General features: G+C 42.4%; 1 long non-coding RNA gene across 3 annotated transcripts; it reads left to right on the forward strand.

Annotated features, from left to right (window-relative positions):
- Window positions 1–1,210: 1,210 nt before the first annotated feature.
- Window positions 1,211–25,795, forward strand: LOC127691599 (uncharacterized). 3 transcript variants are annotated; one of them, XR_007979306.1, is made up of 5 exons: window positions 1,211–1,305; window positions 1,503–1,626; window positions 23,400–23,537; window positions 24,092–24,277; window positions 25,380–25,795. It is a non-coding gene; the product is annotated as an uncharacterized LOC127691599 (long non-coding RNA). The 3 variants fall into 3 exon arrangements; XR_007979305.1 differs by lacking the exon at window positions 23,400–23,537; XR_007979307.1 differs by lacking the exons at window positions 1,503–1,626; window positions 23,400–23,537.
- The last annotated feature ends 148 nt before the right edge of the window (window positions 25,796–25,943 follow it).

Consider the following 25,943-nt stretch of genomic DNA (forward strand, 5'->3'; position numbering starts at 1 on the left):
AATAAAAAGACACAGACTAACTGACTGGATACGTAAACAGGACCCTACATTTTGCTGCTTACAGGAAACACACCTCAGGGTCAAAGACAAACACTACCTTAGAGTAAAAGGCTGGAAGACAATTTTACAAGCAAATGGTCTCAGGAAACAAGCTGGAGTAGCCATTTTAATATCAGATAAAATTGACTTTCAACCCAAAGTCATCAAAAGGGACCCTGAGGGACACTTCTTGCTGGTCAAAGGAAAAATACAAAAAGAAGAACTGTCAATCCTGAACATCTATGCCCCAAATGCAAGGGCACCCTCTTTCGTAAAAGAAACTTTATTAAAACTAAAAGCATACATTGCACCTAACACAATAATTGTGGGTGACTTCAACACTGCACTTTCCTCAATGGACCGATCAGGAAAACAGAAACTAAACAGGGACACAATGAAACTAATTGAAGCTTTGGACCAATTAGATTTAACAGATATATATAGAACATTCTATCCTAAAACAAAAGAATATACCTTTTTCTCAGCACCTCATGGTACCTTCTCCAAAATCGACCATATAATTGGTCACAAGACAGACCTCAACAAATATAAGAAGATAGAACTAATCCCATGCCTCCTATCTGATCACTATGGAGTAAAAGTGGTCTTCAATAGCAACAGAAACAACAGAAAACCCACATACACGTGGAAACTGAACAATACTCTACTCAATGATACCTTGGTCAAGGAAGAAATAAAGAAAGAAATTAAAGATTTTTTAGAACATAATGAAAATGAAAACACAACATACCCAAATCTATGGGACACAATGAAAGCAGTCTCAGACTTAATATCAGTACCTCAAGTGGTTTATAAGATTGAATTATAAGGTCCTAATATCTGAATATACGCTTTCTGGTTTTACTTACTATTCTCAAATATAACCAGATAATGCTTTGTCTGGTTACTTGGCTGCCAGCTGTGTATTGCATCCTTTCAGAGGCATTGCTAAAAGTCTCCTTTAGAAGACTCAGGAAAAGGTAAGACTAAAGACAAAGCACAGCCTGGAGCTCCAGCTGCTGATTGGGCAGAGAAGGGGAATAACAGCTGAGAAATATGAGGTCTTTGGCCCCTTTCCCAGAATTGCCAGGCTAAGACCTTGGCAGAGACTCAACAGGAAACTGAACTCTATTTGCATATCCTTTTATACTTGGGAGATTAAAAGCTTCAACCTTGAGTGATCACAGTTTTTGAGAATCATGACAAGGCATTAAAGAAGAGGTGGGGTGTCCCGAGGGAGATGAGCAGGAGGCCGCTGCGCGGAAGGTAGGTGCGAGGCTGGCAATGACTTTCAATTGCATTTGATTAATGAAGAGTGTGTTTCATTTAGTTCTTTTTAAAAAATATTCTTATTGGGTCACACAAAGGAATCAGCAGGGCAGGGATCTTTGCTTCCCAAAATCGTGGGACTCTGTCAAAAATCAACCCCGTTGTCCCATAAGCTAAATCTTGTTTCTGTGCAGATGCTGACATAGATTATCGCTGAAGGAGTCCTAGAGATAATCAACTATCAACTCAACTGGGTAGATGCCATCAGAGGCTCGAAGAGCTCAACTGACTTATTCAAAGTCACACAGAAAGTTCAAAGTGAATTCTGACTCCCCCAGGAGCTTTTAGCTGTCCTTTAGCAGGTGGAAATTTCCTCAGGTCTCAAGTGACTTCTCTCAGAGCCATGATTTGGCATAACGACTCTTCACTATTGTCTCCCATCAGAGCATGCATTTTTCTCTGGCAAGACAGTGACTCTAATTCCCTGGCTCTTTCCCCAGTTCTCCTGGACCAGTTCCCTGTGGTTCTTTAATGGAAGAATGAACATATTTATCCTTGAGATTCATTTAGGGGAACTTGGCTTTCTTGGCAAAGTAGTAGTATAAAAACTAACCTTCTGTAGGCAACATAGACAATACGAGGATGAGTACATGCCACCCTTCATATTAGTAATTAACTTAATAGATTTCAAGGACAGGAAAAGCTCTATTCTTAAAAAGGCACATTAACTAAAACCTGGGATGGTGGGGGGTGTCTCTGCAGGTGTCACAGGAACAGGGAAACGATCCTTAAGGAGAAGAGAATGAAAACTCAGTTCACCCTTACCTAGGCTAGATCAAACTTCTAGTTTAATATCAGGCAGTTATTGCCAGCATATTTAAACACAGTATAATTTGGGATAAATTTTCAAGAACACAATCATTCCCCTTCTAGAGATTACCAGGCAGCAATCATTCCAATTCCAGAAAAAAACTTAAGGTGTGACTACACAGAAATTTCCTTTCAAAGTCCATGTGACCATGAAGGTGGGTTTTATAGCTCAAAGACTAGAATCTAGCATGGTCTCTGACCTTCATAGCATAAAGGCCAGGAGGCCATAAGTAGAAGCAACATCCTCCTCCCCTCCCAGGATAGGTTTTTATTAACTGGGAGCTAAAGACAAAGGTCTTGGGAGGAGAGTCTGGGATAATCATTCTGGGGGTTTGGGTGAGGTCTGGTTCCACAGATAGCAAAAGGTCATCAGTTCATTAACAAATCCCACTCTCATTCTGGATGGAATGCAGGTATTTGATGTTATCTCCTCCACTGAGGAGACACCCTGCGAGTTAACATTCCTGGTTTCCCTAGCCACCTGTGGGTACAAAGACTTGTGCTAACTTCATTCCTAAAGCTGGGCAAGGCCGACCTTCGTAAAAATGTGGATTCTTTATGTTGCTTTTGTCCAGATGCCTGATCAACCTCTGCTGGAAGTTGCTTTCCATGAAAAATCTGTTGTTTCTGCTATTCTAGTAATCTAGAGACGTGTTCACTTGGCACAGACAAGGGACCTTAAGGAACATTGTTTATTAAGGTGACGTACTCACCCCTCCAGTGGTGGCATGGCTTTTAGAACTTCTACCCTAAATAGCACATGGAATTAAGTTAGATTAGTCTTTGGAAAGAAGATTCTTTTTTTTTTTATTCTTTTACTTATTCATTCTTTTTTTTTTATTAGAATTTGCTTTATTTACATTTCAAATGTTATCCCCTTTCCTTGTTACCTCTCCAAAAACCCCCATCCCATCTCCCCTCGCCTGGTTTACTAACCCCCTCCCCACTTTCCTGACCTGGCGTTCACATACACTGGGGCATCGATCCTTCACATGAACAATGGCCTCTTTTCTTGTTGATGTCTGAAAAGGCCATCCTCTACTACATATGTAGCCGGAGCCATGGGTTTTCTTTGGTTGGTGGTTTAGTTCCTGGGAGCTCTGGGGGCGCTGGTTCTGGGAAGAAGATTTTTGATACATCATCTTTATGAAAAAGAACGATGACAATACATTTGGAGTTGGAAAATGCTAATAGTTATTAGCAATGAGGCCCCTCCCAGGCTGGATCCTTTGGTGTTTTCTGTGTAAGATCTCCTTTACTGTGGGATGCTAATGTCGTTGAGCACCTCCGGGATGTGCATCACAGATGCTCCTTGTAATAATCCTGTGAACTTATTCTTCCTATTTTATGGGCAAAGGATAGAGTAAAGGCTTAGAGAATATGAACAATCTACTCTAAGATCCTGGAACTAGTGAGTAAGGAGTTGTGTTTATCACTTTTTAGACACACATGCAACTTATGAGCCAAATTCTTAAATATATTCATTTAAGATAAATAAAACAATTTTTCCAGTAATATTAATATTATGAAAAATTAATTTCAAGACATGGTAATATTTTTTGTGGATGTTTAACACATTTGTTTTTATATACACTTAGTTATCTGTACTATATTGGCATGTATTAGAAAACATGCTTTTTAAATTGTGACATGAGACTTTTTGTTAGGACAATAAAGAACTTTCATGGATATGCAAATATGGGAAGGCCCAGAGGTAATTGTCTGGGACTCAGGGAGAAACTTGTGTCTTTTGTCTTGACCTGATCACACCTTTGGCTCTTATTGATTTCTTCCAGTATCCTATAAGACTAGGGAAGACAATTGTAATGGGAAGTCAGCTCCATCCAAGAGGGAGGTATCAGACCTTCTGTCTACTGAGCAGTCATGGCCTTCTGCCAACAGAACTTCTGAAGGGGTAGAACCTTTATGTCTCATCCTGCTGCTCTTTCGCCTTTGGCCCAGGCAGCTTTGGAGACAGTTGTGAATAGGAGAAAAGACAAGAAAACTCAAAGGAGTAAAGTGGGCAGGTTGTGTCCTCAGAGAATAAGGAAGTTGTCTAAGTATATATGTAAGGGTCCAAAAATTGCTGAAGGGGGACTCCAACCTCAGATAGTATTAAAAAACAAAGATGGTTTATTCTGCAGAAGCAACCAGCAGGTGAGGGTCAACCATTCTTTGAAATGGAGAAAAAGGCATGCAGGCCTTCTTATAGGCAACCGGGGAACTCCCTAGAAGGATTAGGTAATCTAAAATTTCATTGGTGGGTGCTAGGTGGTCATAAGTGATCAGTGGTCTACAATCCTATGTCATGAACATTCAATCATGTGATGAAATAGGTCTGTCCAGTGCAGATGGCCCATTCTGAGATACGATATTTCTCCATTTTTGTGGTTATTTCCAGAGTGTTCTTTGGGAGAGGGTTTTATGATACTGTTCTGGATTTTATGCTCTGTTCCTAGAACTAGTGTATTATGACTAGTTTATAGGACTTATGGTCTATTACTGAAGCTTGTGCCTTATGGCCTTTTTTTCAAAAATCAGGCTTGGTCCTCAAAATGGAGACAAATGGGGTCCTTAAATGGGGACAAATGGGGTTTATATTGTCCTTTAATAGCCACGACAGAGATAGACTGAGGAGGAGGAGGTATCTCTGAATGTACTTGCAGATTTTACTTTGCTCTGCCTATTGGGGGAACTTCAACTCATATAGTTTCCCTGGATTCCCAGACATAAGAGTACATTACAGAGCTGAGTCTTCCTGTTCAGTTCCCTGATTTGTAAATACAAGAGATTGTCAACATTCTATAGGTGATAACAAATAACATCTCATCCTTTCATGAAAGATGTTCGGTGACTACTCCCAGTTTCTGTTAATTTTTCAATGTTGTGACAAAACACCATGACCAAGGCAACTTACAAAAGAAAGTATTTAATTTTGGGTTCACTGTTCCCAGAACACACACACACAGAATGATAAGTGTCTTTTGGAACCTCAAAGACTATCACTAGTGACACATCTCTTCTAACATGGCCACACCTCCTAATCCTTCCCAAACAGTTTTACCAACTGGGGACTAAACATTAAAATATATGCGCCTGTGAGGTCATTTTTAATCAAACTACCATACTTCCCAAAGGACTACATTTGCAAATGTGTTCATATAGACTTTCTAGAGATTGGTAACACTAGCTTATTCAGAAGAATCCAAAATTAAACCCATAAGAGCTTCCACTATTTCTCATGGTTACACCCCGAGAGATTTACTGAACATCTGGACAACCTCATGCCAATCATCTCAAGATGGCGACTACTGCATCACCACAGAGAAAAACCATAAAGCAGTAGGTTCAGGAAAATGCTAAGTGTTGGAGGCTGAGGGCACGAACATGCTACAGATACACAGGAGGCTGCCAGCATCACAGGGGCTAAACAGGAGGCATGTCTATCTTCCAAGCACAAGTTCCTTTGATAGAGTCTACTGAGTCCAAGAGGACTCTGGGAAAGTACCGAGTTCATATTAACAAGCCATATTTTGCTTCAAACCAAGAAAAGAAGACCTTTGGTTGTGTGGCACAGCAGTGTAGAGGGATACCAGTGGTCCTGGTTCAGCTGCTTTCAGGGGTGTGGCCTTTGGCATTCCCCAAACCTCCTCCTGCTTTGGTTTCTTCATCTGTGAAATAGAAATAACAACAGCAGCCGATTGCTGGGAGGACTTGTCAAATGGAGCACACAATGACTTCGTGCAGAAGTTTTCCAAGACTGCAGGCCAGCATTATTAACCTCATTACTGGCAACTCTGGAGTGACTAATGAATTTCCACTTCACAGGCCTTTTTATTTTTAGCTTCATACGGCTGAAAGTCAAAAAAATTTTTCCTTTTTCCAACTAATAGGAAATGAGGTTGACTGATCATAGACGGTGAGAACTGGGAGAGACCTTGGAGGTATCAGGTTCAGCTTCCTCATCTTACAAATGAGTGTGAGAGCAGAAGTGACAGGTTCAAGTTCTCATGGGAGAGAAGTAGGTCTGGAATAAGTCAAGTCATGGGTGGTTTCTTTCCTATCCTGCAACAACTCTTCCGGTGCAGCAGTTAAATCCTGTCTAATTCTTTGTCTCTCATTTGAGATAACTCAGAAATTGGCCAGGACTGTGTAGTTAGGGCAGGCTGACCAGCGCTGGGGAAAACGAACCATCATTCTTCTTAAAAATACTTTTAATAACCTGGCTTTTTCTTTACTGTATTGTCATCTGAGCAACGTTCTGGCTAGTGTGCTTGTGTCAACTTGACATAAACTAAAGTCATCTGAAATGAGGGAACCTTGATTGAGAAAAAAGCCTCCATAAGATCCAGCTGCCCAGCATTTTCTTAATTAGGGATTGATGGGGGAGGACCCAGCCCATTGCAAGTGGTACCATGCCTCAGCTGGGTCCTGGGTCCTATTAGAAAGCAAGCAAGCAAGCCATTAAGCAACACCCCTCAGTGGCCTTTATATCAGCTCCTGCCTCGGGTTCCTGCCCTGTTTGAGATCCTGTCCTGACCTCCTTCAGACCTCCTTCAATGATGTGGAAATATAAACCAAAGAAACCCTCTCCTCCCCAACTTGCTTTTGGGTCATAACGTTTCATGGCGGCGATAGAAACTAAGACAAGACATTTGCTTTTATTTTGAAAAAAGACAGAAATGGGAAATTCTTTGTCTCTAAGTGAAAGTGAGGGAAAAGCTACCTGGTAGGCTCTGGCCATTGATCTGTTTATTTCTCAGCAGAAGGAGTGAGAGGCCCTGCGGGGAGGGGCAGGGGTTACCCAGGTTGAGATGAGGAGCCAGGCTTTCTTCTTTCACCTTTGTGCTCAGTGTGATACTATCTAGTGCAGAGGAATTGGAGGGGGGATTAGGGCTTTGAGGTTCTTCAGAAAGAGTCAGAAGCCATAGACTGAGCTTACACAAGCAGTCTGACTTCATTGAGAGCTTTGTACTCTCACTACGGAGAGTAGAAGAAACTTCTCACTCTCCAAGCCTCGAAGGAGCTAGTTGTGGAGTTCAGCCGGGCTGGGTGAAGAATGGCTTTCTAGCTGACTGGCAAGGGGTTCCTCAGCAGGGATGTGGGTCAGAAGCATGGAGGGGGTCGGGGGTAACAGAGACTTTCTTGTGGTTCTCAGATGGCAGATCTGGTGGAGGAAGCTCTGAGCCAGAGCTTGGTCCTATTAGCGGATAGGAGGGAACAGGGAGGTCACTGGATTCTTCATTTTCCACTTTCTACAAGCTTAGTGAGGTAGGCTGGGCTAGGTGGTGATTAAACTTTCTTCACTTCTAACATTCTGTTTGGAGTCTAGGATGCTGAACTTGAGGGCTTTGGTTGACTCTTCCTTGACCCCGCCTGGGCTACCTCTTTGATTTCAGTGATACTCTGGCTGCCTTGTGGAGCATGGTGTCCTTACATATGATAACACTACATGAAGCCTCATTTACATTTATTTTAGAAGACTCAGACAGTTAACCCTTTACCAACTACTCAGGGTGAAACCCCAGATGTGATTTAAATATAGCTGAAGTCGTTATGCCAGGGGGATACCTTTGATGTGACAGAGCTGTGACCACATGCCAGGCCATGTGTCCTTGGCACTTCCCCTGTGGATGCTGACTTACCTGTGAGTGGTGCTTTGACAGATGACAGACAGATGGGAACAAATTCTGGGTTTTTCTCTGGGCCTGTGGTTTGAGAAGCGCTGGCATTTTAGGCTGGCTGGGGAGCATACAGGCATTGGAGCTTTCTCAGAGTTGTCCATTCCCCTGGTTCCTCTGTGCCTGGCTAAGGAGGAGGAAAAGTTAAGAGCTTCCCTGGGGTCAGCATGTTTGATTTCAGCTTCACTGTTTATTGAGGCAGTTGGGAAGGACACTGATCTGCAAATGAAGAAAATGAGGAGGCTGTGTCCCAGGGAGACTAGAGTCTGCTTGGGACTAGGGAGGGAAATACGTCATAGTCTCTGCTCTCTCCCCTTCTGTGGTGGGCAGGGTAAGCTAATTAGATCATAGAATATGGTCATGCAAGGAGGACGGGAGGAAGGAAGGGCTCTTGGCACACACCCCATGTACGTCCCACTTGTTAGCAGTGTAATTCTTCCTTCTCATGTCCTCACTTTTGACCTCTTCTGGACCGCTTCCATGCTGCCCCTCACACTTGTCCCCTGACGGTTTGCACCAATTAATCAGATCTTACCATCCTGTCTTACAGAGATGACAATGACTATGAAGGGATGCTTAGCAAGAAAAGGGAGAGCAGCCTTGCTCCCAGGACTTACAGGAAAGTGACTGTTTCAGCTTAAAACCTGACAAAAGGTTGTTGTTGACAGAGGCATTCAGAAAACAGACAAATGTCAGGCTGTCTGTGTGACTATGTGTAGGTGACCCTGCTGAGGGGTCATTGCTCTGTTACAGCCTTTTTGAGAAGTGGAAGAAAACTTCAGCCTTACCAGCCTGTTGGAGCATCTTCTCTGAGTCCCCCAGTCTTCTCTCTCTCTCTCTCTCTCTCTCTCTCTCTCTCTCTCTCTCTCTCTCTCTCTCCTTCCATTTGTCTTCTTTTTTCTTCCTGTCTGTCTGTCTTCCTTTCTTTCTGTCTGTCTCCCTTTCTTTCTTCCTTCCTTCCTTCCTTTTCTTTTCCTTCTCTCTGTCTCACTTTATTCTTCTGTATGGGCATTATCATCCTGTGACATACACTTTTAAATGTAATTCACCATTCATATCCATGAAAATATAAACTCCCTGAGAGTCTAAAAGCCATATGACCAGCACCTTTAAAGACATACTCAGCACACAGTAGGCACTTAATAAACTTTTACTGAATGAACCAATGAATGTTTGACCCGTCCAGCAGGTCCAGTTATTCCTGGGTCCCGAAGAGGCACTACCTGAGGGTCAAAAATGGGGGGGAGAGAAAAGGGAAGCCAAGCATGCTAAGAAAGACAGAGTCAGTCTGGGTTATGTCAAGGCTTCCTTTAATGTCGGGGAGGTAAGTGGGTTTTAAGGCTTACAGAGAAGGAAATAACCTTCACACCAGACAAAGGAGGGAAGGGCAGAGACACCCCTAGGGGTCGAAGCAAGTGAGGAGGTCATCTGGTCATCTGGAGAGGACACCCAGAGTTAACGCCAGCAGGTACATTCCGCGGTTAGGGCAGGAACATCTTGTGGTATTCTCGGGATCTTCTCACACTGGGCAGGAACATCTTGTGGTATTCTCGGGATCTTCTCACACGGATAGCTCAAGGAGAAGGCTCTAGTTAATTGTTCTTATATTTTAGCAGCCACCACCTTAGGGCCATGAGTAAGCATTAGTCCGAATAGCTCAGGATGGCTTCCCACATCTCCTCCTTTTTTCTTTCTTAAGTTGAGGGGTGGCTATGGAAAGAGGGTCGGTGGAGAGCCTGTTTTAGGCTATGTGGTTTTGCCCCCACGTCCAGCACCGCAGTAACTAGGCCTTTTTAGATCCTAGTAGGGCAGGGCCTCTGCCTTAGGCTATGTAAGTTGCATCCACTCCTGGCATCACATCCTACTCCAATGGCTTAATCAGGCCCTTGGTGGGTGTGATGGGCATCCAGGTAGAGGACTCACAATAATCCCGTCATGGAGTCACCCTGCAGCCAAGAGGCGGTGTGCATCTGGCTCGTGGCACCACAATATTTCCCGTCATTGGCTACTCCACAGCTTATGGCCCTCAGCCACTATTAGGAGCCGGAGGTCACCCTCCCTGGCATTTCTACTGCTTAGGGAACCAAGAAAGTTCTGTGCCTGCAGTAAGGGTGGAAAACTGAAGGCCGAAGGTTGCTACCTCCATGTCTGTCAAGGCAGAATCAATCTGTGATTTAACAAAACTGGTCAATCTGTTAAAAGCCCAGGGGCCAAATGACAAAAACAACAAAAGACCCAGGAGGGGCCCCAAAAGGCTGGAGAGCAAGGTGGAAAGCCAGGGTGAAATCTCAGCATCAGCATACTCTGGCAGCTAGCATGTTCCTTCAGCATCCTGTAGAAAGAACACAAACATGCCTCTTCTCTACACTTAGAGTTCCCTGGCATTAAAATTTTTAAATTTTTGTGGTATATAGAGATGTAATTCTCCCTTCTTTTATTATAAATATATTGTTGTAAAGTTCTATGGGCTTGTTCCATAATATCTTGCCTCTACGAATTATGAGGAATCTCAGTAATATGACTAATATTAAATTATTAATATAACATTTCAAATGACTGACTATAATAATCAGTTATAATATTTGTCTTAATTTGATTTGGAACATTCAGTATAAAAAATAACATGTAAAAACAGTTATAACTAGAAAGCTTGAAAAGCTGTCAATGGTCATATGCATATTTTGATTAATTTTTTTGAATTGCATTTGTATTGTAAAAGTTAAGAATTAGTAGCATTAAAAAAGAAACAATTTCAAGCAATAGTAAGCCATGAGTTATATATATTATTAATAAATAAATCAAAAGTTTGATTTTTAACATTTTAAGAAGAACAGCTACAGCACCCAATTCAATTATCTGTGCTGAAGCAAGGGGACACTCAAAAGAATAAACATGTGATCTAATTATATGAGCTTTACTCCCATAGTAGATGCATTTTTATAGGATGCATGTATAAATCTATAACAATAAAAATATGTATAGAGGTATATTTTTAACAATTTATCTTTTAGATAACAATTATTAATTTTGCCTAAAAATGGCTTGCCATGTAATAAATCAACCATCAATGTTTTGTAATAACCAATTTGATTGCTGTTTGTAACAAGGAACAAACGATTTTTACCTTGAAAACAGAGGTTTAGCTCTTCCACGGGCAAGCTTAAGATGAGGTTAATATAAGATAAAGCCAATTAATATATCCTAAATTCTTTAAAAATCATTTATGTAAAAATTCTAAAAGTTAGGAGAAAAGGCCTGTAATGAACATTCCATGAACATTATACACTGAAGAATTTAAGATCCTAGCTTCTTGAATTGAGATAGAGACAAAATATCTTTTCTCACTGAAGGTAAGGCTACTCGCCATTCCTTAAAGAAAAAACCTTCTAATGAAAGTGTTTTATTGCTTCTTTAAAGTTAGAAGCAAATGCTTTTATAATTGTCAGAATGTAAAGCAAAAAACACTCTATACATTTTGTATGGAGTAGACAGGCCAAATGTTAATGCCTTATTGAACTTTTATAGATTTTAACTGTATTTTAAACCACACCTGGATAAGGATGTAAGGAATGTCCTTTTAGCCAAACTTTCCCTAGTTGAGGCCTGTAAGGCAAAAATAGTTTTTCACAAGCTTCCACTGAGGCAGCCCCAAGCCTTGCATTAACTCAAATGTAAATTCCTCTTTTTTTTTTTTTTTCCAAGGACCCTCCTTGGGTCCTAGGCTAGGACATTACATGCGCTTCCTCAAACTTAACCACCTTCTAATCTGAGCTTTTTATCTAAGACCAGACCCAAACCCGCCTGTCCAGTCCAGCAAGGACACCTTGAGGATTGAATAACCAAAGGAACCTGCAATTCCAGGATTCCGGGAAAGATCCTAGTTTCATAGTAGTCAAAGGAGCCTGTTTGATATCAAATAAATTTCCACTGAGATCTCCCTTTTAATTTTGGAGGGTTAAATTTTGCTTCTACCATTGTAGCCTATAAACTTGTGGAAAAGTAGCAATGGGCCTAAAAATGGCCACAGCAGTATCATTCTTAAAATTATCTTAATTACAAAATATGTTAAGAATCATGAGCCTTTAGCCAGGCGCAAACTGCAGCCAATGGCACAGTGGCAATTTTTATTGTAACTCAATTTTTCCTTGCAATATTAGAGCACAACTGCAACTTTGGAAGCAAGTCCCAATTTTAAACAATCTATTTCCTTTAAAATCAATGGCAAACGTATTGTCTTTACAGTACATGGTTTGTCTGCCTGTTCTTATGTTCAAATGTATGACGGTGTAACTTATTAAAGAGGCATTATTTTAAATCATATTTCTTATAAGTCCAATCTCCAGGCCAAGATTCACACGAAACACCATGCCAATTTAGAAGCATCTTAGAGGCCTGTATTTCCTGGTTACGTCATGCCGCGTGTAGCTAGTTAAGATGGCTCTGACACTGAATCGCCAGTTTTAAACTAACCTTTTCTTAATAACACTATACCTTTTAAATCATAGCCAATTAATTTATAGCTCTATAGCCAAGATATGTAAAACATTTATACCTTTAAGACCTATTAAAAACAAGAATAAAGCGATTACACAAATTTTATGAGTTAAACCAGAGTTTTCCCAAACTGGAGGTTATTGGTTCTCTAAGAGAATTGTCCGCTGCTGCATATATATATATATTTTTTCTTTAGCTGTGTTTTACTCCTACTTATGAATGTGAGGCACCTCAAATTAGCCTCCTCTGTGTAAACTAGGCTGATAGGACTGCCAGCAAGATAAAGCTTTTTTACCATTTTTTTCTTTTTAACACAAAACATAAAAACGACCAATCATTCAGCCAAACAAAACAATAGACAACACAAATTGACACACATATAGACAAGTTTTGGTGCACCAAAAGACAAACAACAGACAACGAGGGGACTTGATGTCCCAAAAAGGTCCAAATATCTTAACCTGAACTAAAGAGATCTCCAGTAGGTTTCAGAGAGAAAACAGTACGTCTCCCGTTTTCCTGTCCTCAACAGGAGAGTTTTGAAATAGCTTCCAACCATTTTTTTTTTATACCGAGTCCTACACATGGAAGAACTGCTTTTCTGAAACCTGCTTTTTCTCTTGTTTAAGATTTAACAAGGGGGAAGGAGGATGCCTAGTCGAACACACACACCTGTGGAGAGGGAAGAAGAACCTAGGAATTTCTCTGCAGTCCAGGTCTCTGCTGCCCGTGAGAGGTTTTTCTCTGGTCGCCTCAGCAGCAGTCTCTGACTTCTACCTGCATGGGTCTCCCCTGTCCATTTCTGCCTAGTCCCTGTCCAGGGAGATAGCTCTGGGAGAGCATTTGTTGAGCAATAACCTCATTGAGACTACACATAAGGACTTTCATTTGAGAGAGAATGTCTCTTCCCCAGAGGTTAACAGGCAGACCAGGGACCACGAAGGGCTGAGTAGAGCCAGTATTTCCCTCACTATCCTCCCAAGTCAGCAACTGTGAGCTCTGGAGAGTATTTTTAGATTGTCCAATCCCCTGCAGATGGGTCAGAGAGGCTTGCAATGGCCAAGCAGGGAGCCAAGCACATTGCGAGATCACAGTAGAATCTAGGCATTTGACTTTGAAATAAATCTTGAAGTTAGAGTGACCATTTGTCCCTCGTAGCTCCTTTAAGAGGGCTACTTGCTCTCTGCAGCTTTTCTCCTCCAAGTTGGCTTTCTCCCCGAGGGGGTGGGGTGGGGGGTGTCTCTTAACTTAATGGCATATCAGCAAGGGATGGGTCCCTCGGGAGCGGAGGATAAAGAGAAGTTACAGGAGCAGATGGCGGGCACTCAGACCTGTCTATAACGACTGAGGAAGGTTTTGGAGAGTTCTTTTTAGAGGAAAGCAAGGTCACAGAAGCTGCCCGCGACAAAGGGCAGAGGCAATATTCAGCAGGGTCCTCATTCACACTCTGAATGAGCCCCCAGTAACTAAAGAATGTATCAGACATTGGTTCACCTGTACCTGTTTTCAAAATCTTATTAATTTCTTTACCAACCCTATTCCACGCTGGCGGGTAAATATCAGGTCCACTTAAAACCAACCAAGGACATTTATCATGACAAAACAAAAAGAACTTAATTAAATCTTTTTTCTTAACTCTTACTCCTCTCTCCCTGAATGATTGCTTGATTTCTCCTATAAATCAAGCCTCTTTAGCCTCTTTTCATAATTGTTTCCCCATGACAATCGGACGACAATTGTTCGGCCACTTATCTGCCCCTCCAGCGACGCACGAGCGATACGGTCTGTGGGGTCCTTCATTCCTTTTCCCGGGATTTCTCCTCCGTCGTCCAGTAGTTGACCGTACTTCGGGTCCCTGTTCGGGCGCCATTATGACCCGTCCAGCAGGTCCAGTTATTCCTGGGTCCCGAAGAGGCACTACCTGAGGGTCAAAAATGGGGGGGAGAGAAAAGGGAAGCCAAGCATGCTAAGAAAGACAGAGTCAGTCTGGGTTATGTCAAGGCTTCCTTTAATGTCGGGGAGGTAAGTGGGTTTTAAGGCTTACAGAGAAGGAAATAACCTTCACACCAGACAAAGGAGGGAAGGGCAGAGACACCCCTAGGGGTCGAAGCAAGTGAGGAGGTCATCTGGTCATCTGGAGAGGACACCCAGAGTTAACGCCAGCAGGTACATTCCGCGGTTAGGGCAGGAACATCTTGTGGTATTCTCGGGATCTTCTCACACTGGGCAGGAACATCTTGTGGTATTCTCGGGATCTTCTCACACGGATAGCTCAAGGAGAAGGCTCTAGTTAATTGTTCTTATATTTTAGCAGCCACCACCTTAGGGCCATGAGTAAGCATTAGTCCGAATAGCTCAGGATGGCTTCCCACAAATGTTGTTACATTCTGTGAAAGCAATTTTAATATCCAAAAGTCCATAGTTGAAATCGATTTTTCTCTCTTAATGATTTGTTGTCTTGGTGATATATTTACACTGACATTTCTGTTTCTGAGAGTTATAAATACTCATGAGGTTCTGCCCTTAAGCTGGGGAAGGATAATTCAAACCTCCTTGCTGTATCACATGCATGCAGGTAAGGAGGAAGTGTAAGACTGCTGGATTTATTAGTCAAACACAGCACTTGAGAATCTGACCTTATTTTAATTCATTCGGCTGTTGCATTTGGGTTAACTTTCCTTTGTCCTGTCACCAAGTATTTTCCCAATTGAGTGTGGCATGCTGGGCAAATGCACTGTCCCCAGTGACTGACTGATGGCTGCTTCGGTAGTACGTGAGTATCTCTAGGTCATGCCTTTATGATGCCTTTTCTATACTTTTTGCATGTTACACTGTTACCACTCCCAAATGCATGTGTATATTACTTAAAAAATTTAAAGACCCCCCCCAATAGATGCCATGTTCTTGAGGAGTGTCTACATTTTGTGATAGTGGTAGGTAGGTATGATGTGGGAGATAGGATGCAGGGCTGTTATGACTCATACACGTACTCCGTTCAGTACTGGGGATAGAATGGTCATTTTTTTTGAAAATGAGATATTATAAATTTTAATCATGCAATAGCAGGCTCTTGCAGGCCTGTTTGGGGAGAAAGTGCAGACTTCTTCATGAAGTAAAATAGAAACATTCAACTTTTTTCTGACAGCCTGATACAGGGTTTGGGCACTGGGATGTATCCATGAAAAGAGTTGGTAGGAAGGGGAGCCCTGCCACCTTCCCATTCCCCATGGCCATCAGCTGGTGTCGAAGCAACACGGGAGGACTAAGGGCTGGCCTCTCAGACCTGCGCACCTGTGTTTGAGAGTGTTGGGCTGTCAGCTCTTCAGAAAATCCTGTTGCAGTCAATAGCATTTTGTTAGTGGGCAGATCAGGCTGTGACAAAGCAGCTCACAGGACAAAGCAAATGCCAGTCTTGTGCCCCCAGCATCAACATAGGGTGGTGTGCATAGCTGGCATGAATTCATCCCTGCACTGAATGTCCAACATGTGCTAGACTTTTCCAAATGTTGGAGTTAAAGTAAGAACAAAACAGGAGAAAAAAAGCAAAATGAACCTTGCCACCGGTATCTGTATTCCACAACTAGGCAGAGATGAGTGACATTATTTGCTCTGCTAGGAACTGAGGTCACTTCAGATCTTTGTAATCATCTCATTTTAATTAATTCCAAGAGAAATGTATTCAACTGTAAAGGAAGAAAGAGGGTAGATTCTGGAGTTCACCTGGTCAGCCAGCATACAATGCCTGAGACGCCACAGTGTGCTTATGACCAGCCTCAGAGTAAGGGAGGACTGGTCAGAGATTTATTTCTCTTCTTTGCACAGTTTTTCCCACTACAGTACTTTTGAGCACATTACCTCGTCTCCGAGCCTGAGAGCTATTGCTAGGAGACCCTAAGCCCATTTGCTGCCTCTGTCTAAGTGATAAGTGGTTGAAAATAAAAAAAAGACAATCTGGACATTTTGCTTCAGTGTGTGTGTGTGTGTATATATATATATATATATACACATATGGTAAAGATAGCAATTCTGTGGACTTGAAAGAACCCACAGAATTCTACCTCAGTCATCACTACCATTCCAGCCCCCCCCGCCCCCCGAGGAGATGAAAACAAACAAATACAAACAAACACAAAACACAAAACACAATAAAACAACTCAATGAGTCCAAGAGTCCAGTACAATATTACCTTACAAGCATCAGTAGAAAGAGGCCCATGGGATCATTCCTCATGCTTTGGCCTGGGAGAAGAGCGGGACAGATGCAGGGGAGTGGTACTTGATGAGAATAGGGCATCCTGGAAGAATACCTTGTGTACTGAAATAGCAAATTTTCAGTTTTAAAGTAGGCAAGGAAGACGGAGCAGTAGCAAGCCTTAGATACTCATCTCCTACCGCTCTGGACCACTCCTACTGCCCATGGAATCTAATACAACCTTTGCATCAGCAGAGATGACAGGACTCCACACTAGATGTCAGCCATTCTTTAGGCAGCTAAGGAGTTCCTTTCATTTATCCCACAGCCCACAACCCAGGACAAGAGTTTCTGGGTCTGCTTCTGAGGTAAGGTGCCCAGTCTCTGTGAGGCTCAGTGGAGCCCACAGCTAAAGTGGAGCTGCTAATGACCTCATGGGGTTGTCACAAACCCAGGCGAGAAGTAAGGAGACAGGGATGGAAGGGAGAGCAAAGGCAAGAGTTGGTGGTCATCAAGTCATGCAGGGTGCTGAGATGGAGAGACCCTTGTTGTTAGACAAGATAAGAGTGCACACTAACTATTGGGAGCTGAGGGAACAGAGAGGCTCCGCCTCACTTGTCCAATCTCTCTCTCTCTTAGTACACTCAGAGTCGGGGTTAAATGGTGAGGAGAAACTGTATGCCATCCACAGTTGTACTTCAGGAAATGCCTTTGTGTATTACAACTGTGAATGCCTTTGTGTATTACAACTATAAATACAACTGTCATGTATTAGCCTTAGAATAGCCATAGCCCTAGAATTTTGGGTGTGTAGTTAAATGTTTTGTGAAACTCCAAGAACATTGTTAGAGTAAATTCCTCTCTCTGTCACGTGCTGAACTGAAACCCATGGACCTGGGGTGCCTGTCTGAGCAAATAGGAATGTACAGACAGGTTAAGGATGGCTGATCCCCAGGTAAACCATATGTTCAAGAAAGCCGAACTCTTATGGGACCACTGTTTACATAGGTCTCGGTGGTTCCTCAGCTGCTCAGAAGTTAACCCTGAAGCAGGCTGCAGTAAGATCCTTCTCATGCCTTAATACTATTGAGTGGAACCTGTCAGGGGAGGGGGGTCATCAATTTTACTTTGGAATTTGTCCTTGGAACCAGAGCCACAGGTGTATGAAAATCTGTGTTAATCTAGTCTTATCGTGCTAGTTAATGACAGTTTCCCCTTCTTTGGGGTATCTGAGGGCTCCCCAGGGTGCCTGACTGCCACTGCTTGCTCATGAGATGTCAGCACAGTTTCTTCTGTGACTCTTGAAAGACAACGTGCAGAGGGGCCCAGTGAAGACTGAGGCTGAGCTGACTGAGTGAAGACATTGGACGATCGATGCCTTTTGGTGGCAGAACCTTGCTTGGTTTTAAAGGTCTGGATCTGACCGATCTGAATAAGAAGCTGAGATGGACGAAGAAGGAGATTCTTTTCTGCACAGGGCTTGCTTAGTTTCCTGACTGCCCTCCCCTTCCACACCCTGCTTTTTCTGTGACACACTTGCATTGGAGAAAGTTGGCTCCTGTTTCCCACTGCCCCATCTCCCTTTCCATAGGAGCATCTCCCCTTCGACAGGCAAGCGTTGTGTAACCTGGATTGACGCTGAAGTTTTGTGTCTCCGGCCTCAGCTTCCCAAGGCTGGGATTACAGATGTGTCCCTCCACGCTCTGTCCCAGAGGACTCTGCTTCTATGCATGGGAGGCTTGCAGTGCCTGCCTCCTGTTAAGGAGATGATAAAACCAACGTCAAGGTTTACACTGGGATCTACTAAGGCCACTTGAGAGGTGCTCTCGAGGTGGTGTATGTGACTGATGAGTTGGTAGCAAGGTTTCCCTTTCCTTCCCGAGAAGTAGAACTTGATGCTGTTAGCCTGTTTTTTAATTAGATATACATGTCAGAGAGTCTGCTGTGATGCTAACAGCTAATATAAAGGAGAAGAATCATTGGCATTTCAGATGTAATCAAAAGAAACATCAAAGGAGGAAATCGATATCTGTGCACGGACTGGAGATGCTGCAATGATTATTGTGTTTGCTGCAGACTCCCTCTGGGCAAAGCCGGGCAAGGATGATTCACCTTTGTCTAAAAAAACAACCCGGTAAAGCATCAGCTTCCAATTTGAGCCATTTCCTGATCTTTATTAGGTCTATCTGTGCTCCTCCTCCTCCTTTTCCTCCTCCTCCTCTTCCTCCTCCTTTTCTTCCTCCTCCTGAAGAGTCACCTATGCTGAGTTAGGCAAAACACTGTAAAAATTTTAGATACACCAATTGGCTGACCAGTGCCAGACAGTCAGCCCTGTAAACATAATACAAGTAAAATTTCTGTGTATACAAATACATATGTAAATACAACATTAATGAATGGAAACAGAGGCTATGAGTTTGAAGGAAAGTGGGGAGGGAAGGGTGTATGGGAGGATTTGGAGAGAGGAAAGGGAAGGGAGAAATGTTGTAATTATAATACAATCTCAAATATAATTAGATACTGCCACTATATTCCAGTTTATGGCAGACTAAATTTATACTGATTTTAAAAGATGGGGACTGTTTGGCTTATCCTTAAGAAACTAGAAGCCATAACCTTTAACCCCTTTCTACCTTGGCTCCTGTTGCCTCTCTTGGCTTCCTTTCCATTTTACCCGCTGCCTCTCGAGTTCACACACATGTTTCTTCATATCTGAATCCCCCTCCCCTGAGATGTATGTATCTACCATTCCACCCTTAGATAAGAGTGGGAGGACCCGCTCTCGTGAGTGTGTTTTACACATGCCATCCCTTGGAGCCTGTCAGTGTTCTTCAGACACCTTCTTGCTTTTTCTCTTCGTTTCTATGATAGGAAACAGAGTGCAGGAGAAACTTGGAATCAAGTTCTGTGTGTGTGTGTGTGTGGGGGGGAAACAAGAATGCCACAATGTCTCGGGTGGATCCAGGACCTACATTCCCACCATGAAAACAACTTTTGTTAAGTGTCACAGGGGCTGCCTGTCCAGAGGACATTTACATTTTTGTTTCCATTTGCTTGTCCCTTGGGTAGTTGCTCATTTCATTCAGCTGTGTTGCCCTTCCCTTGACCCCAGTACTACTCTACCCACGAGTTCTGGAGAGGATACACAGGTGGACACATTATTTGTATTACAGATTATGCCATCAACATTCACACGAAGGGCATAATGGTGCTCACCGTCTATGGAGTTCTTTAGCAGTTGCCAAAGGTGACCTCTCTGGATTGAATCCTTGATCTTTTCACATCAGGTTGTCTAGTTCCTGGTATATGAGCCTAGGCATTCCACTACATATCATACCCTGAGGATTCACTAATGAATGACAGGTGTGGTCTCTTGTCTCACGGTGCTTATGTTTGAACAGCAGAACCAATCGTTACTCAAATATTTGCATAGTCAATTCCTTCATCGCAGCAGTGGTGACTATTCAGCAGACATGGAAAGGCCCTGAGAGCCTGGTGAGGAAGTCAGGGTCTGGCTAGGAGGGAGGGCAAGCGACTATGGTGCTGGCAACAAGTCTGTCAGCCACTCTTCTTAGCAGCACGCTGTCCTTACAGAATGACATGTCTGCTTCCTTTGCTTCATGGCATCCCTTCTGGTTTGGCCAGTGGGAGGCAGGAAGAAAGGACAGTGATGTCCAGATCCCTTCCTCTAGGATTGGCGTTGGCAGAGGCTGCCTTCCTCCACTGGACACTATGACCCTCTTACAGCTGCTGGTTTTGGAGATGGCTCCTTCCTGCTGCATTTCATACCCAGGGTGTTGTCAACCCAGGGTTATTTTACCATCTTTATTTTTTTTGTTTCATTCCTTTTAAATAGTTATTTTTTATTTGTGTGTTTTGCCAGCATGTACATCTATGCAGTACATAATGTCTCTGATGTCCATGGAGACCAGAGTTGGCACCGGATCTCCTGGAATTGTAGTGACAGGTGCTTGTGATCTGTCATGTAGGTGCTGGGAATTAAACCCAAGTCACCCAGAAGAGAAGCCAGTACTTTTGGCCACTGATCCATCTCATCAGCCTCTTTTGTTTGCTTCTTACACCCCCACTTACTTAGCCACTGTGCTATTGTTGTGAAGAGACATCATGACCATAGCAACTCTTATAATGAAAAATATTTAATTGGGACTGGCTTACAGGTCAGAGGTTTAGTTCATTATTATCATGGTGGGAGTGTAGGCAGAGACAGTACTAGAGAAAGAGATGAGAGTTCTACATCTTGATCTTCAGATGATAGGAAGAGACAGTGCCAAACTGGATCTAGTTTGAGCATATAAGACCTCAAAGCCCACCGCAGTGACATACCTACTCCAATAAGGCCACACCTCCCCATAGTGCCTGTGGATCTATGGGGGACATTTCTTTTAAACCACAACAGCTGCTGTGATAGTTTCTATAGTTAGATGGTTTAAAACAACAGAAAATGTTGTCTCACTTCTGGAGTCTAAATATCTGAAGTCAGGGTGTTAACAGGGTCATAATCCCTATGAAACTGGTAGGAATACTTTCTTGCCAAGCTTCACATGCTTTTTCAGAGTGTCATACAAATGGCTTCTAGTTCCTAGCAGGGCCCCCCTTTCCTTCAGAAACCCCAAGAGTCCAAGTTCCATTGCATGCACTCCTATCCTGTCCTTTGAACCTAACTAGACTTTCCCATTCAGCTCTGTTGACGGGACTCTAAAGCATCTCCAAAGTCTTTCATATTTTTCCTGGAAATGAGTTTCAAAGGCATATGAACTACATGGACAGGATAAACAGCAGTGAATAATGTCACCACATTATGGTACTGATCTCTGTATAGGTTGATTGTCTTACTGATCTGACGAAAAACCAAACCAAGCCAAATACCTGACAGGAAGCATCTTAGGGAAGAATGATTTGTTTTGGCTTCTAGTTTGAGGGAACAGCTCGTCATAGTTGGGAAGGCATGGCAGCAGGAACTCCCTCATATCTGGGATGCAGAGACAAGAGGGTAGGTTTAGAAAGTGTTCAACTGGCTTTTTAGTGTGGGACCTTAACCCATATGATGGTACTACCCATATTCAGAGTGAATTTCCCTTTTCCAGTTAAAGCTCTCTGGAAATGGCTTCAGAGAACCCAGGTATGTGTCTCCTAGGTGACTCAAAAACAATGTCAAGTTGTCAGTCTCAACTGACAAGTGTCAAGCCTTCCTTCCACAGGCTTCCAGCAGAATGTGTGTCCAAGATTAGAGGTGGGTTTTCCAAGCTTTAATGATCTGTATTTAAAATATGCTTTCCCAACTCAAGATCCAGACTAAAGGTGAGCCTTTCCCCAGCTCAAGAGATGTAGATTAAAGGCGTGTCTTCCTACCCTAAAGATACAGAGGAGAACTCAATCTTTCTTCTTTAATTTAAGCAAAAATACCCTCCATATTCAGATCTTATTTAATTTTAGATGTAGTCAAGTTGACAACCAAGAATAGCCATCACAAAAATGACATAAAGAACAGAAAACAGCCTTAATCAGCAGGTACTCTGTGCCCAGAAGTAACCTCACTGACATTTTTTTCTTTCTGGTGTAAATTGTAGCATCTCTTTCATAGAGCAAGGCTGAATTTGTTAGAGGAGATGTTGGTATTTAGTTTCTGACTGCTATTACTGCTGTTTTGATCTCTATTTTTGTGAGCTTCTTTTATATTTTTTTTTTGCAATCTATCTATTTATTTTGGATTTATTATTTATACACCAAGGCAGCTGTTTCCTTGGAAGAAAGATAGATTTTTGCCAACATGCCAATTGTTCGCCAGACATTAATCCATAACTGTAGCAAGGAATTTAACAGAGAACATTATTAGATTAGATTTGTTTTTAGCAGCAGCTAAGTGCTTACTACAGTATTCTGTCCACATCAAGTGCCCTATAAATGTGGTTATGGACTAAAGAAAGAAAATACAAAACCAAAGAAACATAATGGAAAGATGAATCAGCAGAACAGGCAGATTAAAGGGGGGAAATCAAACCTAAAACACAAGAAGATTTAGCAGAGTGCTACAGAGTTATCCTTTAAAGGCAAAGCAGAACAAACTAGACCCGGGAGGGACTGGGAGCAGAATGGACAATAGTAGGAAAGCGGGAGAAGCTGATGAGGCAGCTAGCACACACTGTGCATGCTTTGTGCTCTCACCGGGATACCTGGGGATTTAAACAACAACAACAACAACAACAACAACAACAACAACAGCCTGAGAGTTACTTTTCTAGAATCTCCTTAGTCAGTCAGGGATAGGTTCTGGAAATAAAAATTAAATACAATTCTTTCCAGGGGGCAGACGAGATGGTTCTGTGGTTAGAGCATTTTCTGTTCTTCCAAAAGACCTGAGTTCAGTTCTCAGCATCCACCTTGGGCCTCTCACAATTATTTGAATCTCCAGTTCCAGGGGATCTGAGTCTCTCTTCTGGCCTTGGTGGAAATTGTAATACCTGGTATATTCTCTTTAAAAATAAAAATACATATTTAAGAAACACCTTCCCAAGTTGTGCTCATGAAATATAAATGATGAACAACAAAACAAGACCAGTTGACACTCCAATGTGTGTGGGGAAAATTTCACAAGGTCCCATTCCTAGAAGAAGAGATGCAGCCAGGCAATGGTTGCTGAGGGAGGGGAATCAGCTTTCTCCAGGGAAAAGTTCTCTGATAGGTTATTCAGTCCCAAGTGTTTAATCCTAAACACATGTACATATGAATGACAGTAAATATACACTAAATGTACTCAGTTATGGAGTTTCTGACCCCTGGGGGAAAACCATAAACTCAATCCAATTATAATTAAAGGATTTATTGATTTCTTCTAGCAAGATAGCAATCTCCAAGCCAACTTGAAACTGCCGTGAGAAGAGGGTCGGAGAAGAAATTTTAGAGGTGAAAAGCCACAATAAGACCTCTTGGATGTGCACAAGCAAGCCAAGGCTACTCTGCTCTGCAAAGATTAGGTAGTCAGGACGACTAGAAGGTCTATATAAGCAGGTTACAGACACTAAAAGACAACTAGTCACATCATGAGAAGTAGGTGGTCACCGCTGTACATTTCTGGGTGGGGATCACTGAGTCAGGGTTACTGGGAACTGACTGGGGCCAGAGACAAATGCCTAGTGGGTACCAAGATGGATGCCAAGCATAAAATAGAGGGTGTGTGTGTGTGTGTGTGTGTGTGTATGCACATGTGTATGAACATACATTCACGCATATGTAACAAAAGTAAAGAAGAGTTCATGGATTTGAGAAGGAATGAGAAGAAGACAGGTTGGTTTAGAGGTGGAGAGGGTAGGGTAGGAATGATATAAATACAGTAATCACACAGAAATTCTAAAAACAATGTAAATAAAAAATAACTCCAGGTAATTCCAGTGTAATTTAAGCCAAGGCTGAACTGCAGACAGTAAGTGCTTAATTACACTGTTGAGCCCAGGGGATAAGGCAAAAGTGACCAGGCAGGCCACTGTGGGGATGGCAGACTGTCAGGTTCTGTTCTTTGTCCTCTCTCCAGAACAATATGGATCCCCAGTAAGGCATCTGCTTGCTGGTGGCTCACTGCTGACCTCCTACAAACAGAAGGCGTGAGGCGAGTGTTTAGGTCAGCACCAGTCTGTCTTCCTGAGCTTCCACAATAGTGCTGGACAGTCGCGGTTCCTTGGTATTTCTCAAGTAACTGGGTATATCCAGGCCTTACCAGGTAAGTGCATGTTCTTAGTTCTTTCTCACAATCCTGCTCTGGCCTTCCATATCTAAATTTTGTCCTACCACATTATTTTCCGAGCATTAGAATTCAGTCAGGAAAGTCCATTTGTCCTTTAGCTGATACTTGCCACTGGATGACAAACTGTGAGAGATGAAACGCAGCCCAGAGCCCAGCAGACCCAGCCAGAGAAGTAGTCAACTTTCAACTTTGTATCCCACATCCTCCTCCACTGTATCCCTCTCTCCTCGCTCCTCCCTTCCCTTCCTTTTTCTGCCTTGTAATCACTTTCAGGCCTGTAGCTGTCCATTGTTATCCAAGAAAATTTGCCATAAAGAACGACATGTTTGGTGTTTAGAGTGTGATGGCGATTCTTGGTTGTCAACTTGATTCTATCTGGAATGGACTACAATCCAGAAACGGGGAGGGCCCGGATGTGGTCCAGATCTGGAGGTGGAAAGACACCGGTTTAACCTGGGCTGCATCTTCTGCTGGAAGCCTATATAAGGACAGTAGAAGAGGGAAGGATTTTGTTCTTTGCCTGATTGCCCTCGCCTTGCTAGCATCTGTTTCTTCATTGGCATTGGAGCATGTTTCTTCCGGATTCCAGAAGACCAGCTAAGACAGTCTTGGATTTCCTGTTCATAGCCATTGCTAATTTACTTGAACTGCAGCCTGTAAATCATTCAACTAATTTCATATCTCTACCTCTATCTCTATCTCTATCTCAATCTCTATCATCTATCATCTACATCTACATCTATCTATATCTATATCTATCTACATTTACATCTATATCTATAGTATTTTATGTATATCATATATGCCACATATAATACACACACACACACACACATATATATATATATAAAACAAATATATTTATTCCATAAGTTCTGTGACTCTAGAGAACCCTCACTAATACATGGAAGTAACTACTTCCTTTAAGAGGCTGGCAGATTACTTTCTACTTTCCTAGGATTTATTTCACAGAGAAGATTTTATGTCATAGGATGTGAATTTTATGCTGTTTGAATAGAATGTGCAATTCTTTTTAAAAAATGTTTATTTTCACCTTATGTGGGTGTTTTGCCTATAGGTATGTCTATGCACTATGTGTGTGCTGTGCCCATGGAAGTCCAAAGAGGCCGCTGGATCACTTTGAACTGGAGTTACAGTTGACTGCGAGTGGTGGATGCTGGAACTTGAGCTTGGGTCTTCTGCAAGAGCGGCCAGTGCTCTTAGCAGCTGAACTGGAATGAAAAATTGCCCAGCCTAGAATGAGAAGCTCTTTCTGACCCTGGAAATCTTTGTTTTCCCTGCTTGCTGGAAGTCTGAGGAACCTCGTAAACTTCAGACAGAACCCAGAGAAACAACAATAAAAATGTTCATGTTGTTAGTAGATGAAAAAATACATTTTTTATTGATTGAAGATCAGTTATTAAAAACAAACAAAGCATGTTATTTTGTAATTCTGTCTAATAATATCCTAAAACAGAGTTACAAACTGGAAAAACTTGGATTAAAAGCATGTGACTAATTATATTTAAAGAATCTGAATGAAGTATTCTCTTTGAAGTATTCTCTGCATATGAGGAAAAGCTCGGGGCTCAAGGTTGAGAAGTTAAGGCAGCAGGAGCTTGAAACAGCTGGTCACATTCCC

This window comes from Apodemus sylvaticus, chromosome 8 (genome assembly GCF_947179515.1).
Source record: "Apodemus sylvaticus chromosome 8, mApoSyl1.1, whole genome shotgun sequence".
NCBI classification, from domain to species: domain Eukaryota; kingdom Metazoa; phylum Chordata; class Mammalia; order Rodentia; family Muridae; genus Apodemus; species Apodemus sylvaticus.